General features: G+C 49.4%; 1 long non-coding RNA gene across 3 annotated transcripts in view; it reads right to left on the bottom strand.

The window, feature by feature from the left end:
• LOC136486347 (uncharacterized) overlaps positions 1-15592 on the bottom strand; it is a 31048-nt gene that overhangs the window by 9326 nt on the left and 6130 nt on the right. The window contains exon 3 of one of the 3 annotated variants that reach the window (XR_010766777.1): positions 13220-13437. This is a non-coding gene — a long non-coding RNA (uncharacterized lncRNA). Of the gene's footprint in view, positions 1-13080; positions 13438-15592 lie in introns of those variants that run through there. The other 2 variants (XR_010766776.1, XR_010766778.1) reach the window with 2 other exon arrangements.

The raw sequence follows: 15592 nt of genomic DNA, 5'->3' as shown, positions 1-15592 counted from the left end.
ACGGGTGGAACGAGTGAACGTCTGCTATCACTGAAAGGAAGTGGCAGGACAAAGCCTGACCAGTGGGGGCACATCATAAAACTCTTTTTCCAGATTCCAAGGGCTCGTACCTTGGTTACAGCCATGGGCCAACCAGTTTTCCGGTTTCCCACAAAGGGGCACACATCCGCTAAAATAGGGTACTTCAAACTCGTTTGGGTATTGAGAGATTTACATGACACCGAGTGTCAGAGGTTTTAGGGTCAGACTGGTGATCGTCCCAAATACCACCCTGACTCTAGTGGGGCAGGGTCGATAGTGAATGAATCACTACCACTTACACCTGCTGAAGGGGTGAGCCGGGCCGAGTACTCGATCTAAGTGTCAGATCACTCACCTGTACCGGCTCGGGTGACAATACATCGAGTTTTGGATTATTGGGTCCCATGGCCTCCGCGTTTACGCGGATGGGTTCCTTCTCAATGAAGTTGTGGCGTCGATCTCAGCGGCTCATTTTCCCACGTGTGTTTCTCGGAGGCTACGCCCTCTCAGAGATCGAGGGGGCGTGGCCTGGCCTTAACTCCCGCTCTCGCCCTAAGAGACTGCCGGGATTCCATTGACCTTGCACGTTCCCTGCCTATAAAACAGAGGGAGAAAGAAGGGAGTTAGTACACTTGCACAGTAGCCTTTGCATGCTCACCTTTCGTTGTTCGTCGTGTCTCCGTTCGTCACCAGATCTTGCACGCCACCCATGGCCGGTGAGAAGCATCTAAGGGAGGAGTCGGAGGAGGGGTCAGCCGAAGGGCATGTGCCCCTCGGTCCTCAGGCCTTTCGCCTAGGATTGCTTGGGTTCAGGTGAGGATGGATCTACTGTTGACTTTGCCTTGGAGGAATCTGACGTGTTTCTTGACATTGTGGTTTCTCCTCGGCATGCTCGATGCCTTGGCCGGACGCTATCCGGGATGCCTTGTTGCCATCACATCCTCCGGCGGTGTGAGCTGTGTCATCACTGGACTCGCCTTCCCCTTTAACGATGAAGGGCTCGAAGGTGATGGCCATGATATCCACACCATGAGGGGGAGCTAGCCGTGGCTGGACAAGCCCTTTGAGACGGATGTCGAGAGGTGGAACGGCTGAAGGCATGCCTTTCGGTGGCCGAGACCGTGCTCGGTGCCACAGATGGGGTAGCGGTCGAAGCCAGGGCTGCCGACGCGACGGCCCGTGCCGAGCTTGCTAGTGAGATGAACTTCGTCGTCATCACTTTTTTGCGGGTTGCTCTAGCCTTGGAGTGGCAAACTTTAATCCTCCGTGCAAGAGCAGCTGGCTACCATCCAGGCTGAAGCTTTTGATGTTTGCCGGGCCAATGAAGAGTTGACCAGCAATCTGGCGGAGGTTACTCATCTGCGGGATGAATCAGCCGCCTAGGCACGTGGTGGTTGTTGGCATTTTTTAACGCAATCACCAAGTGAGGAGGTTTTAAGTCCATCCCCGGTAACGGCGCCAGAAATGTCAGTTGATATTTCTTAACACCATTACTAAGATTGAGTTAATCTTAGCAACGCCGCTAGGAAACACCAACTACGATAGTCCTTAAAGATTACAGACAATTCCGCAAGCGTACTTGCATAATAGACCATAATTCATGACAAGGGTAAAATCGGTAATTGAGGATAGTGGGCACACATCTGGGCTAACCTTAAGGATAAAAGGAAAACAAAGAATAAAAGAATATTCCTACGTGGAGCCGACATGTTCTAATATAGCCGTACAAAGAATAGTCAATGCTCATACAACCTATATGACTAGAGTTAAAATTAAGTTAAGGATGAATGGGGAGATCTCCGAGCACTGGTCTGGCAGCAAGCGCGAGAGACTTTAAAACTCCTACACAATACCCGAACGTGGGGGAAGACGAGGGACGGATAGGGCTATCACCACCTACCGCCTACCCCACTACTGTGGGATACATCATATTCATAGGATCCCATGTACCTGAGCACCACGCCCGTGTACAAGGAATCTACCTATACCCCCCTGGGACTCCAACCCTACGGATTGACAAGCAAGGATATAGGCAACCCCGAAGGAACAACGAACCATCACCCCAACCCTAGCTCTACTTCTACTCATCCAAGTCATATGAATGATTAAGCTCAAAGTTGAACATGTTAAGATCATAACACACAAACTATGTAATAGTTCATATATCATGATCATGACATGAAAACTATACTCTAGTTCATATGCATTACTATATAATTGATATGAGAACTTGAACTTGGAACAACTCTTTGTAGAAATATCCATACCGAGTAGCTCTTCTTCCAAGGAGACAAGCTCTCCTTGTAGCTCTAGCTTTGATCCAAACTAATACTAAAAGCTAAGACTAAAGAAATACAAGTAGAGAGGGTAGGGTAGCTCCAAATGGTGTGTGTCTTGAATATGAGTCTCTCCCTTGCTTATATAGTGGAGTGTGGTCAGTTTGGCCTCAGTAAATTAGGAAACCTTCGCAAACCGACCCTACATGGAGGCATGCAATTGCCAGAGGAACCTAGGCCCACTTGGCTTGGTGCACCCACACCCAAGTGGGGCTGGCTCATGATCGCCTTCGCGTGGTCGGTTCCTGCCTAGGCCTGGGCCCTTCCCACGTTGGTGCTCGGCCCATATTCTTCCTGTATGTGGGCTTCTCCATGTATTCTCCATTTGCGCATTTCTAGAATACGTGTTCTGCTCTACGCTTTTCACTTTATTTCGCGTGTTTTCCACATGTTTCGAAAATGTGTCCTGCAAAACATATTTTCTCGAATACAAGTGGAACTAGGTCAATAGTATATGCATATGTGCTAAAAGTATGCTTATTTCTCCTATTTTGGATAGTAATTGGCGGTCAAATGTTTTTGTTAGTGACTGCCAACAGCGGTGCTGTCATAGCGCAGGTAAATAGCAACCGCTATGTGGTGTTGGAAGAAGCGGTGAGCACCACCGTCGAGCTACTTCCATGTGTAGGCTCTTGTCCTTTTGGTGCGAGTCAGGGCAGTGACGGCGCATGGCGTTCACCATGGGGCTGCTGCGGCCCTTGCCGCTGCCCATCTTCGTCTCTAGCCGAGGGTGGACCTGCACACGGTAGTGCCTAGGTTCCTGTCGAGAGCGGAGGTGCTCGAGAACATTGACGTCGGGCGGCTGATAGCTGATTTCGTTGTCATCGCCAATGCCAGTGCTATGGTTGTAAGTGTGGAGCAAGTCATTAAGGACACCCCTCATTGAGGTCGAGCCCTATTGGTTTGCTCTTCTATAAAGGGTCATCTAAATAAAAATTTTTGGCATCCAGACTTGTAGTATTTCTACAAACCTCCCCGTGCATGATTGTTGTAGTTGTAGTAGCCCCTGAGCAATCAAGTAGGTTAGCTTAACGTGCCTGAATGCTAGAACCTTGTAACTTTCAACAATTGCTTCGTTGTGCTTGGATGCAAGTTTTGTATCCATGTGTAGCCCCCGAGCGTGTCGAACAGAGTGTCGACTAGCCAGTGTGATTTCGCCCAGGTGATGTAATGTCCATATGATGTGATCATGCCAGCATCTGTGTCTCAAGATTGGTAATGTTGCATAGAACTGGGTCATAGCCCCCGAGTGGTTTTTAGGAAGGTACCTCCTAAATCATCAGGGACGTAGAATGCTTTTCTTCGTAGCCATTACGAGATATTCATGTATTATTTTTGTTGATGGAGGGAGGGGCAGTCAGTGCATATTAATAGCACGGGCGAGGCTCGCCTTGCTGCCTTGGCCCCTCTTTGCTTGGGGCTGACCCAAGACTTGTTGTGGTGAGCGCCATTGGCGCTTTAGGCCCCGGTTGCGGGGTCATCCTTGATGGGTGCCTCTTGTGGCACTAGCATAGTTGGTGAGGCTGAGGCCTGGGGGTCGGGAGGTAAGACGCTAGCCGGAGTTACTGCTGTGAGCTAGTGCTATGGAGACTAGGGCAAGTGGATGGGAGTCCCTGATCCTTGCTTAGCCTCATCATTGAGCTTTGGCTCATCCAAGATCAGATCCCGTTGGGCCTGTTCGATAGCTAGCCTTTCGCACTCGTAGGTGTCTTGAAAGTTGCCTGCGATTGTGGTTACTCCGCGTGGGCCAGGCATTTTGAGCTTGAGGTAGGCATAGCTGGGGATTGCCATGAATTTGGTGTAACAGGATCTCCCGAGAATAGCGTGATAGGGACCCTCGAAGTCAACGACTTCAAAGGAGAGTGTCTCCTTGTGGTAGTGTACCTAGTCACCAAATGTGATGAGTAGAGTGATCGTACCGAGAGGTATAACCCAACATCCGAGGACGATCCCATGAAACAGAGAATGAGAGGTGCGCAGTTTGCTTGCCTCAATATTTAGCTTCTCGAATGCACCCTTGTAAAGGATGTTTATACCACTTCCTCTATCCATTAGTACTTTCATCATTTTTACATCTCCCACCACCACGCTGACCACCAGAGGGAATCAACCAGCCTTGATAACATGTTCGGTGTGGTCATCTCTATTGAAGGTGATCGGGCGCTCCGACCATCTTAAATAAACAAGAACTGCAGGGGCAGTGGCAAAGATAAGTCATCGGGTTACCTTCTCATGTCACCGATCCTTGAAGGCCAGTGGGCCTCCGAAGATGATCATAACACCCTCAACGTTGGGGTAGCGGTCTTGATCATCATCGTCAGCACCGTCTTTGACCTTCTTCTGGCGGCTACCCTTCGACTTGTCCTTGCCGGCTTGGATGACCTCACTCTTGTAGTTCTGACAGTCCCTGGCTAAATGATTCACTAGGAAACCATGGTTTTGGCACGTCTGGTTCATGATCTGGTCAAACTTGCCATGGCCTGCGTGGCTTTCTTTTGGCTTGTTGCTTTCTTGTTTCTCGTTGTTGGCCATAGGCTCGCCTCTGTGCTTGCGAGCCTTCTTCATAGGAGAGGATTGGCCTGCCCTGTTAGTGAGCCATGACTTGTACTTGCCATTACTGGCGTTGAAGTAGTCATCGCCGTCGGTGTGTTCGTGGGCTAGGGCAAACATGTCATGGAGACTGATGTTCTTCCTTCACCCGATATCTCGAATAAGGGCCTCACTATCCACGCCTGCGGTGAAGGCGGTGATAATGCTGGCATCGGGGACATCCTTGAGTTTGTTCTTACGCTGTGTAAAGCATTTGATATAATCACAGAGGCTCTCACTGACCTTGTGTTTACATCCCAAGAGGTCCCACGAGGTACCTGGCTCAGTGTAAGCCCCCTCGAAATGATTACAGAATTCCCTCACATGGTCGGCCCATCACTTGATTGAGTCTTCCCAGAGGTTGTTTAGCCAGTTCCTAGCTGAATCCGTGATGTAGATCAGAAGATATTGGATCATGAAAGATGTGTCCAGTGTGGACATCGCCTTCATGGCAAGGCGATAGTTTACCAGCCAAATCTTTGGATCTGTCTCACCTTTGTATTTGTCGATGCTTGGAGCATGGAATTTTGGGGGCGTCGGGGCCGATCGGATCTTGTATCCGAACGTGGGAGGCCCAACCAAGTCACAGGTATCTTCGTCAACAGCGCGTGATGTCAGTTTGGGTCGGTTCCTTGGGTTTCTCCCATCACGAGGAGCGTTGCCCATGTCGTCGCAGTAATAGCTGCTCGCTGCGTCATCATTAGCCCCGTTATCTTTGGGATCTCCCCCAATGGCAGTATGCCTGCTGCCACTGCCACTGCCTCCACCTCCACGTCCACCGCCTCCCCGTCCACCACCACTGTCGCCCGATTGTGAGGCAGGACATTGGCAGCATTCAAGATTACGGTGCGAGGATCTGTTAGGTCAACGCGGCGGTCGAGCCCTCGAGTTTTAGGGCATGCGACTGTGGGTGATAGATGCGTTGCTGGGAATTGGTATGCGGTCGCTATCAGCTCTTGGATCCTTTGAAAAGCATGACACTCTTCTTCTATAGATGGATGCGGCATCGCCTCCTCTTCCCTCATGGCCTCGGCCAGGTTTTGTTCAGTGTTAGAAAACACCAGAGCTGCTCGCAAAATGTCGTTGTGAGCATGACGGCCCTGAGCTACATTCTGCTCTTGGAGCTAGCATTGGAGTTTCTAATTTTCTTCTGCTAGTACGTCATTGTGATTACGTAGGTGATCCCGAGAATGTTGGCTGGTTTCGTACAGTGCCGCATAATCAAACTCGAAGTGATTGTGAGGGGAACGTTCGGGGGTGAGGTACCCGTTTTCCTTGTAATCGCTCACACTAAGATAATAATTGCATGTGTGCGAGATGACATCGTCATCATCGACATTCGTGTGAGCATCTTCTTATGACCGGTAGCAGTCGTAGGGAGAAAGGCGGGAAGCCGCTGCGTTAAGGGGTTTGGAGGCATCAACACTATGGTGTCGGCTATTTTCATTGGAGTGGTCTTATTTTTCCAGATCCGTGCCACCCTGGCTAAGGTTGTGGATGATGACTCAGACAAGGTTTGATCCAGAGTCATCGTCGCTATGGTCCCGATCAGTTTGATGTGGGCTTTTCGAGTCCTCCGTAGGAGGTTTGGGGCATGGTGAGGCAACTTGAAGAAGCTCACTCTGGTGAGTAGTTGCTGTATGTGTTGATGCTGCTGTAAATTAGGAGAGAACTGGATCCAGTGCTATATCCATTATCGGGATTCGGTCACCGATCTTACGAAGGCAAAGAGTGGCGTCGAGACTATGCTCTCGACTGGGTTCAGCGAAAAGCTGACTGTAGCGGGTTAGATGATGGGCGATGGCAAGCGGTCCTTCGTCCATAGCCTCCTCTAGTCTGGTGGTGAATGCATAGATCTGGAGAGTCTATTCCTCCTCCTGCTTGGCTGGCTCGGGTTCCTGCAGGCGTAGGTTCCCAAATCGGTCGGCGATGAAGTCGAGCTGCGCGATAAACCCTCCTCCTGCTTGGTCGGCTATGCGCTAAACCCTACTCCAGTGGTGCGGCTGCTGTTGTATTTGTATGCTCAATTACTGGGGCTATTGCTCCTAGCTACATAGTAGATTGGAATGGTGGAAGATGGATCCCGAGCCCAAGGTCCGTACCCTCCTTTATATAGGCAGGAGAGGTAGGGTTACAATGAGGGCAATCGGGCTAACAGATTGGTTTCCTAGTTTGTTACACGATATGCGCAACAGAGCGATCCTAGCTATTGTCCAGATACACCTGTCTCGGTTTGCCTTGATCTCCACGTTGGCCGATCGCATCAGCCCTTGCTGGCCTCCTTCTTGACGGAAGCTGGGCCGATAGCCTGTGATGGCCACATATACGAGCGGTGCAGGTACCCCTGGCCTATATATCTGACAACATGATTTTTTGCTTTTGATTAATTATGTTTTCCTTATATTTTGTCTTATATTTATTAATTTATTTGCATTCATTTGTTTATATGTTTATATTTAATAGCACATAGCGCTGGGTCGGTGAGGTGGATGGTGCTGACCATGTTAGACACTAGCACTCCCCCAAATCCACTCTGCACGCTAAGTGAACCACACCTACCACTATCCCACTTACACTTTCGTCCTTGCTTCGCGTAAAAGGATTAGCTCGGGTGACGAGATCCTAATATAGGGGTATGTTAAAGCCTCGGGATCAGGGTTCCCGAATGAGAGACCCCCTGACTGACCCTTCTAGTATCGCCCGAGGGCTCGGGGGCTACACCCCTCGTGTGCGCTCACATGCACCCTCCGGCAAAGGATTCGGCTGAGCCCGAGCACGCCCGGTGCCTCTACTCGAGACTCAGGGGGTCGCCTGAGCCTCAGGCTCCCGATTGATAGGGGTCTGAACCCGATCCTTGGCCCTCTCCTAGCCTTAGGCGTTAGCCAAGGCCCGAGCCTGAGGTAGGTTCCCCAAGCCTCCAAGGTCTAGGGGCTCCCTAGCGCTGCCCAGCAGGCATGGTGCTGTCAACCACTCCTCTGACAAGGTCATGCACGGGGCGTGATGCAAGAAGACAAACTCCTCTATTGGCTTATGGGCTCAGGGGCTTCTAGGCCGACTCGTTAGACTCTCAGGCTAGCTACCTTCACCACCAAGAAGGCTCTAGAAGGTGCACCTGGTGGAGGATGGTCCAAGCCAACAGAGCCTGACACTCAACGACGCCCAAGGCTTCTTCGGCTCCACGACAACGCCAAGGCCCACACCACGCCACTACAAGACCCTCCTGGACTCCAGTGCATGTAGACCAATGGCTAAACTCCCCCAAACTGCCACGTACCTGACCAACCTTAAAATATAAGGGGGTTAGATCCTAGAGGGGGAGGATGATTCCAAAGAGATCATTCCTGTCCAACGAACAGCTCGAGCTCTGCACCGAGAGTAGAGCCACCCCGAGAGGAGTACGGAGAGCTTCTCCCCCACTTCCATCATCTTCCTCCTCTCTGACGAGGGGGAAGACCTCACCAGTGATGAGGTCTCTAGGATCAGCACCGAGCGATCCCTTGGCAAATCTCTCTCTTATATTATGTTGTAACCCCTCGATTTTGGGTGCTCTTGAGTATAAGGATCATCTGCTGCTGGACATAGGACCTTGATAGCCTAAACCAAGATAAACCATTGCATCCTCTCTGTGATCTTTGTGTTCTTGTGTCCACTCGAGCCACCAGAGACACACACTCAGTGACACCCAATGAACAACAATGCTTGCTGCGGTTTCGACCCCGTGACAGCTGGCGCGCCAGGTAGGGGAGCGCGTCAAGTGTGATTCCTTCTTTATGATGGCGTGAGCCACCTGCCTCATCACTAGAGCAAAAGGTGCTGCCCCAGATAGTGGTGTCTGCTTCCCTAGTGAGTTCTCCATCATAGGCGGCGCCTTTGCTCCGGGCCAGGTCCCCAACTTTGGGAGCCTGGCCTACGTCGCCGCCTGCTATGGTGAGCTTCACCTGCTCAAGGATGCTGCGCCGACGGGCAGTGAGTCTCCGATGCCGCCCCCTTGTTGGACCCTCCAAGAGTGGGTCGAGGAGATCGTCCCCGCCAGATCCAGCACAGATCTATTGAGGGCCAAGTGCGGCGTAGGCCCCACCCAGTGGTCGCCCCCAAATCCCATTGAGGCAGGTGGTGTTTGGGCGATCGGACGACCACCGCTAGTAGCTCGAGGAGCCCCGAGCTCTCACCTGGATGCCATAGTGTCTTGCTTCCCCCTGCCCTAAGGAGATCCACCACAGGGGCGCCTGCCCTTGACGAGGCATGGATCTGCTCCATGATCTTTGGGGGGAGCAGGGCCAGGACCCTGGCAGCAGCTAGGGGTAGCTTTGAGAGGTCAACATGGTGAGACTGGCACCTCTCCGGTGCCTGCACTTGTTGGAAATGCTGGTCACCTTCAATCACCATGACTACCCTGGCCATGTACCCAGTCTAGGATGTTTCCCACCCATCGTCAAACCCATCGTCGGACGGGCTTGCCTCATGAAGGTGCTAATGGATGGGGGCAGTGGCCTCAACATTCTCTACGCCGATGCCTTGGACTGCATGGGGATTCTAAGGGAGGACCTCTGCCCGAGTGGAGCTCCCTTCTTCGGAATCGTCCTCGGAGTCCGAGCCATCCCCCTCGAGAGCATCTAGCTCCTGGTCACATTTGGGGATCCCTCCAACTTCCAGAAGGAGATCCTTGACTTTGAGGTCATCAATTTCTAGAGCCCCTATCATACTCTGCTGGGCTAGGCATGCTACGCGAAGGACTATTTCGCACTATGGCTGCCTGAAGCTCAAGATGCCCAGCCCATGGGGAATCATCACTATGGCTTCCTCTACCGCCGAGGCCTACCTTTGCAAACAAGAGGGCACGACCCTTGCGGCTACTGATGTCTCAGCCGCCGACTTCACCCAAATCTGGTGCCAGCTGAAGGAGGAATACCCACATAGCACAAAGTGGAGCGTTGTGACGGGGCGATTTGTTTGGTCAATGACACCAAAGCAGTCCGAGTTCATCCATAGGACCCCTAGAAGCTCATACGCATAAGCGCCAACATGTTCCCAGACATGGAGGTGGCCCTTATAGAATTTCTGTGCGAGAACACCAACATTATTGCATGGAAGGCTTCCGACATGCTTGGCATCCCCCATGAGATCGCTGAGCACTACCTCAAAATCAATGCCGAGGCCAAGCTTGTGCAGCAATACCAACCATGCTCTCCTCAACGGAAGTCATCCCGGCTACGGCTGGCTTGGTCACCGAACAATCGAACTCCGCCCTTCGTCACCATCATGGATTTGGCTAAGTGAGGCCACAAAGGGCTCAGGGGCTCCTGACGAGATCCTAACATAGGGGTATGTTAAAGCCTCGAGATCAAAGGTTCCCAAATGAGAGACCCTCCTACCGACCCTTCCAAGACTGCTTGGGGGCTCGGGGGCTACACCCCTCGGGTGCGCTCGCACGCACCCTATGGCTAAGGGATTGGGCCAAGCCCGAGCATGCCCGCCACCTCTACTCGAGACTCGGGGGCTCGCTCGAGCCTTAGGGTCCCAATCATCAGGGGTCTGAACCTAATCCTTGGCCGCCTCTTGGCCATAGGCCCTAGCCAAGGCCTAGGCCTAAGGCAGGCACCCTTAGCCTCCAAGGCTCGGGGGGCTCCCTAGCTCTGCCCAACAAGCATGGTGCTGTCAACCACTCTTCCGACAAGGTCACACACAGGGCGTGACACAAGAAAGACAAACTCCTCTGTTGGCTTTAGGAGCTCGGGGGCTTCTGGGCCCATGCGTCAGCCCCTCAAGACGGCTGCCTTCACCGCCAAGAAGCCTCCAGAAGGTGCACCTGGTGGAGGCTGGTCCAAAACAACAGAGCCTGACACTCAGCATGTCAGAATGGAGTAGTCGATCGCTGCCCAAGGAATCTTCGGCTCCACGACAATGCCAAGGCCCACACCATGGCGCTACAAGACCCTCCTGGACTCTGGCGCGCGTAGACCATAGGCTAAAATCCCCCAAAACCGCTATGTACCTGACCTACCTCGATATATAATAAGGGGAGGTCGGATCCTAGAGGGGGGAGGACGATTCCAAAGAGATCATTCCTATCCTCACCGAATAGCTCGAGCTCTGCACCGAGAGCAGAACCACCCTGAGAGGAGTACCGAGAGCTCCTCCCGCGCTTCCATCGTCTTCCTCCTCTCCAACGACTCTCCAACGAGGGGGAAGACCTCACCGGCGATGAGGTCTCTAGAATCAGACCCGAGCGATCCCCTACCAAATCTCTCTCTTACACTCTATTGTAACTCCCCGGTTTTGGGAGCTCTTGGGTATAAGGATCATCTGCTGCTGGATGTAGGGCCCCGATAGCCCGAACCAGGATAAACCGTTGTGTCCTCTCTGTGATCTTTGTGTTCTTGAGTCCACCCGAGCCACCGGAGACACACCGAGAGCAGAGCCACCCTGAGAGGAGTACCGAGAGCTCCTCCCCCGCTTCCATCGTTTTCCTCCTCTCCGATGACTCTTCGACGAGGGGGAAGACCTCATCTTTGTGTTCTTGAGTCCACCCGAGCCATCGGAGACAGATTGAGAGCAGAGCCACCCAGAGAGGAGTACCGAGAGCTCCTACCCCGCTTCCATCATCTTCCTCCTCTCTGACGAGGGGGAAGACCTCACCGGCGATGAGGTCTATAGGACTCCCCGCTTCCATCGTCTTCCTCCTCTCCGACGACTCTCCAACGAGGGGGAAGACCTCACCGGCGATGAGGTCTCTAGGATCAGACCCGAGCGATCCCCTACCAAATCTCTCTCTTACAATCTATTATAACTCCCCAATTTTGGGAGCTCTTGAGTATAAGGATCATCTGCTGCTAGACGTAGGGCCCCATAGCTTGAACCAGGATAAACCGTTGCGTCCTCTGTGATATTTGTGTTCTTGAGTCCACCCGAGCCACCGGAGACACACTCAGTGACACCTGATGAACAACAATGCTTGCCGCAGTTTCGACCCCGCGACACCGGGGATGGTGAGATTTACTCTAGAAGCCTTATATGTTAGTCTAACTCACCTTAAACAATCAAGGTGGGACTAAACCCCCCTAATAATATCTCATTAACAGGCACATGGGCCACTTTGAGCCAAATTCCAAACTGTTCCGAATGTCACACACCTCGAGAGGCAGGAAAATACTTGTGTCGTCGATCCCGCATCCCTATCTACAGGCATCGAGAAGAGGAATATGGGGGAAGATAAGGGGAAATCCCAGGATGGTGCATGGAAGCCAGATGAAGCACTTTGTGTGCTTTAGGGAGAATACCACCTCGGAACAAGTTTGTGCCGGGAATGAAGAACACGGAGTAGCAGCTACAACGTTTCTGCGGTGCAAGTGTGTGTGTGCATAAAGAATATATTTGCGCGGGAAGCTATTTTTTTTATTATAGCTATTAGATTTTTTTACATAATTTTTTGTTTTTTATTTATTTGACTGTAATTATTTTCTCTGGATGCTTCCCAAATACATTTATATACAAGAATTCCATACATCATTAACAAAATCTTTTGCTTAAAGATTTATCCACTTCCTTTTTATTTCACTTATATATCTAGTGGCCATGTAATGTTTGCTTTGGCGAGATGTTGGTATGCTTCATTTCTCTGGTTAGCTCCATAAAAATCGTTGTCTAAGTCTCTAATAATATTTAATATTCTTTGCCCCTCTTATAAATTTAAATTTTGACTAATCATGTGCCTTGCACACATATCTGTAGTTGCCTTTTTTGCCCTAAAATGTCTTTATATTTATCGCAACTCTGCTAAAGTCTGCTTATGCCACTATTGCCTCAAGCAGCCGTTAGTCGGGCTCGTCATCACACCAACATTGATTGGAGCAAGCATTTCAACACAAAACTTTGAAACCATCCTTGGCACTACTGAGTTGTTGATATCTAACCTGCTACTTATACTACTCTATTGCATTGTTGTGCACCATGCTATGACCATATTTGTTTCCAATTGTACTGAGCTTCTTGTGAAGAAAAAAAAATTAAAATTATATCCTTTTTATTAGTTTCAGGTTTCTCACACATAAAGGTACTCGCAAAAAAAGAACCGATAGGAAGGTACTAGGAAAAAAAGAATCCTCGAATCAAGAAGCGAGAAGAGGGGGAAAAAATCAAAATCGGAAAGCAGAGGCTCTCGACGGAGAATGGAAGGGAAGGAGTTGAGCAAAGAAACGCTTCATTCTTTAATATTAAGTAGAGATAGAGAGATATATGAAAGGATTGAATGTACTTGTTCAAAGAAAAAGGATTACCAGTACTCTCCTGCTTGCCAGTCACTTCAGTATATACCTCCGCTTGTTGACTTGTAGCTTCTGGAGCATCACCATTAGTTTCCTGCTCGCCAATCCCTGGGCTAGTAGTACTTGTTGGCTGCCTCGCCACAACAGGATGCTCACCAACGAGCGGTCTCATCAACATCACCTCCGGTTCAGTCGCATCATCTCCCATGCTGAATTCCACTGCTGCAATGCTAGAATTCCACTGGTTGAATAATCTCACATAAGACTATAAGAGTAGAAGGTGATGTTCATATGAGCACATAGCATGAATCTACGGAAATTGAGACAAATTTACAATTACTAATTAGGCCCTCAAAGGAGGCTCCACCCTAGTCCTTACAAGATGCAATAGAAAGGTAGATCATTAAAATTGTCACATATATTCAGAAACCTCCTGCAACCAATTAGGTATAATTAAACCGTGAATTTGCATTTATTTAACACATTTTCATCTAACTTTCCCACCACTACTATTATAAAAGATAATCTAAAGTAACCCTATATTGGCATCTAAATTACTCACATCTACCATCATAATAATCCATGTAACATCTTAAACTATGTATCTAATGTACCTAACTCTATCATGTTAAAATAAATTTACAAATCCCCTCAAATTAACTTCTAAATTACCATCTTGTAATATAAAAAATTAATTCCCATAAAGCACACCAACATATTATTCTAAATACCAACTATGCCACTATTAAAATAGAAGAGAAAACTAGCACAAAGTAAACATACATGTGTGCTACTGTGCAGAGTTGGAAACCATAAAATATTCCCTTAACAAATCACATACCAATGAAATTTATAGAAGAAATCACTAACATGTATAACATCAAAATTACTTTCAATTGTCTATGAAATATGTTTTGATAGTGCCTTTATTATAGTTTGTAGATGTTAATATATTTTAGTAAAAACTTGGTCAAAGCTATGAAAGTTTGATGTAGGAAAAGGTCAAAGTAAACTAAAGTAAAATTGAATTATAATTTAGAAAAGAGGGCGTAATTAGCAAGGTTCCATCTCTCGGAAGACAGAATATGAAATTCTGTCGATGGCTCTAGGTACTAAACAGCACACGACCACACACCAGCCAAGTCCGAGGTGTCCAACTCCAAAGGCTATAAGCATTTGCTACCCTGGAAAAAGAAGGCGCCACCCTTTGCTTAATGGAAAGAAGTGTTTTTTTTTCTCAAACGTGCCTTGGCACGGTATTCATTAAGCAGGAGAAGACAACATAACAGTTACATAACAAACAGCAGCAGTAATCCGCAGATTACCGAGGCTAAACGGCCCTATAGCAGCATGGGGTTGTGATTTACGGCAACATATTTTGCGACTACCTGAGGAAGCAACCTACATCAACGACAACAGCGACAACAGGTGCTTGTAACCAGCTAGACACCATCAAAACATATTTCATAGACAGCGACAACAGGTGCTTGTATCTTCAGCGCCAAGTGCATCAGGGAGGTTTGGGTACCATTAAAAGGTTCTCGAATTCCTTTCCTTTCAAAGCGTCTTCTTTGCCGATCAGCTTCCTATTGCGAAGCCACGATTCCATTGCCTTCTCCTCCTGCAACACGATGACATCCTGCAGATGAAGCTTCCTCAGGATGAATCATCACACCTCTCTGCTATAAACACAGCCAACGAGAAGGTGATCCATTGTTTCTGGTAGTTGATCATAGAGAATGCATGAATCGGACTCTTGCAACCCATGGCGAAATCTTCTGTGCACCACAGGAAACTGGCTCTTTGTCGACTGCAATTTTATTTGCCAACTGTTTTTTTTCGACACTCGGCAAAGAGGTCCCTTTGCCAACTGGAATTTCCTGCAGTCGGCAAAGCAGGATTTGCCGACTGCCTGGATTTGCCGACTGCCAGGCAGTTGGCAAAGCCATGGCTTTGCCGACTGCCAGGCAGTTGGCAAAGAATTGCAGTCGGCAAAGGCAGGCCATGATTGACGCCATCCACGCCGTCACCTTTGCCGACAGCCACTCCGTCAGCAGTCGGCAAAGGCGCAGGCTTTGCCAACTGCCATCCTCCCTGGCAGTCGGCAAAGGCTCTTTGCCAACTGCCACTGATGGCAGTCGGCAAAGAATTAATTTTTTTTTTCGATTTTCGATCCCAGTTTTTTTGTGTTGCCTTGATACAGTAAATACATGATATATTCCAAGTTTGGGGTCATTTTGATTTATTTTGCTATATTCCGTAGATTTTTTCTGTTTCTTTGATTTTTTCCGACAGCTCCAGATTTGAACTGCAGGTACATGAAATAATGGAATCCGGCCATTCAGAAAATGATATTCATGATGTTTGGAGCATGTTGAGGCCGTG

This window comes from Miscanthus floridulus, chromosome 10 (assembly GCF_019320115.1).
Source record: "Miscanthus floridulus cultivar M001 chromosome 10, ASM1932011v1, whole genome shotgun sequence".
NCBI lineage: Eukaryota > Viridiplantae > Streptophyta > Magnoliopsida > Poales > Poaceae > Miscanthus > Miscanthus floridulus.
Note: the sequence above shows the minus strand (reverse complement) of the source record. Positions and strands in the feature narration are given on the sequence as shown.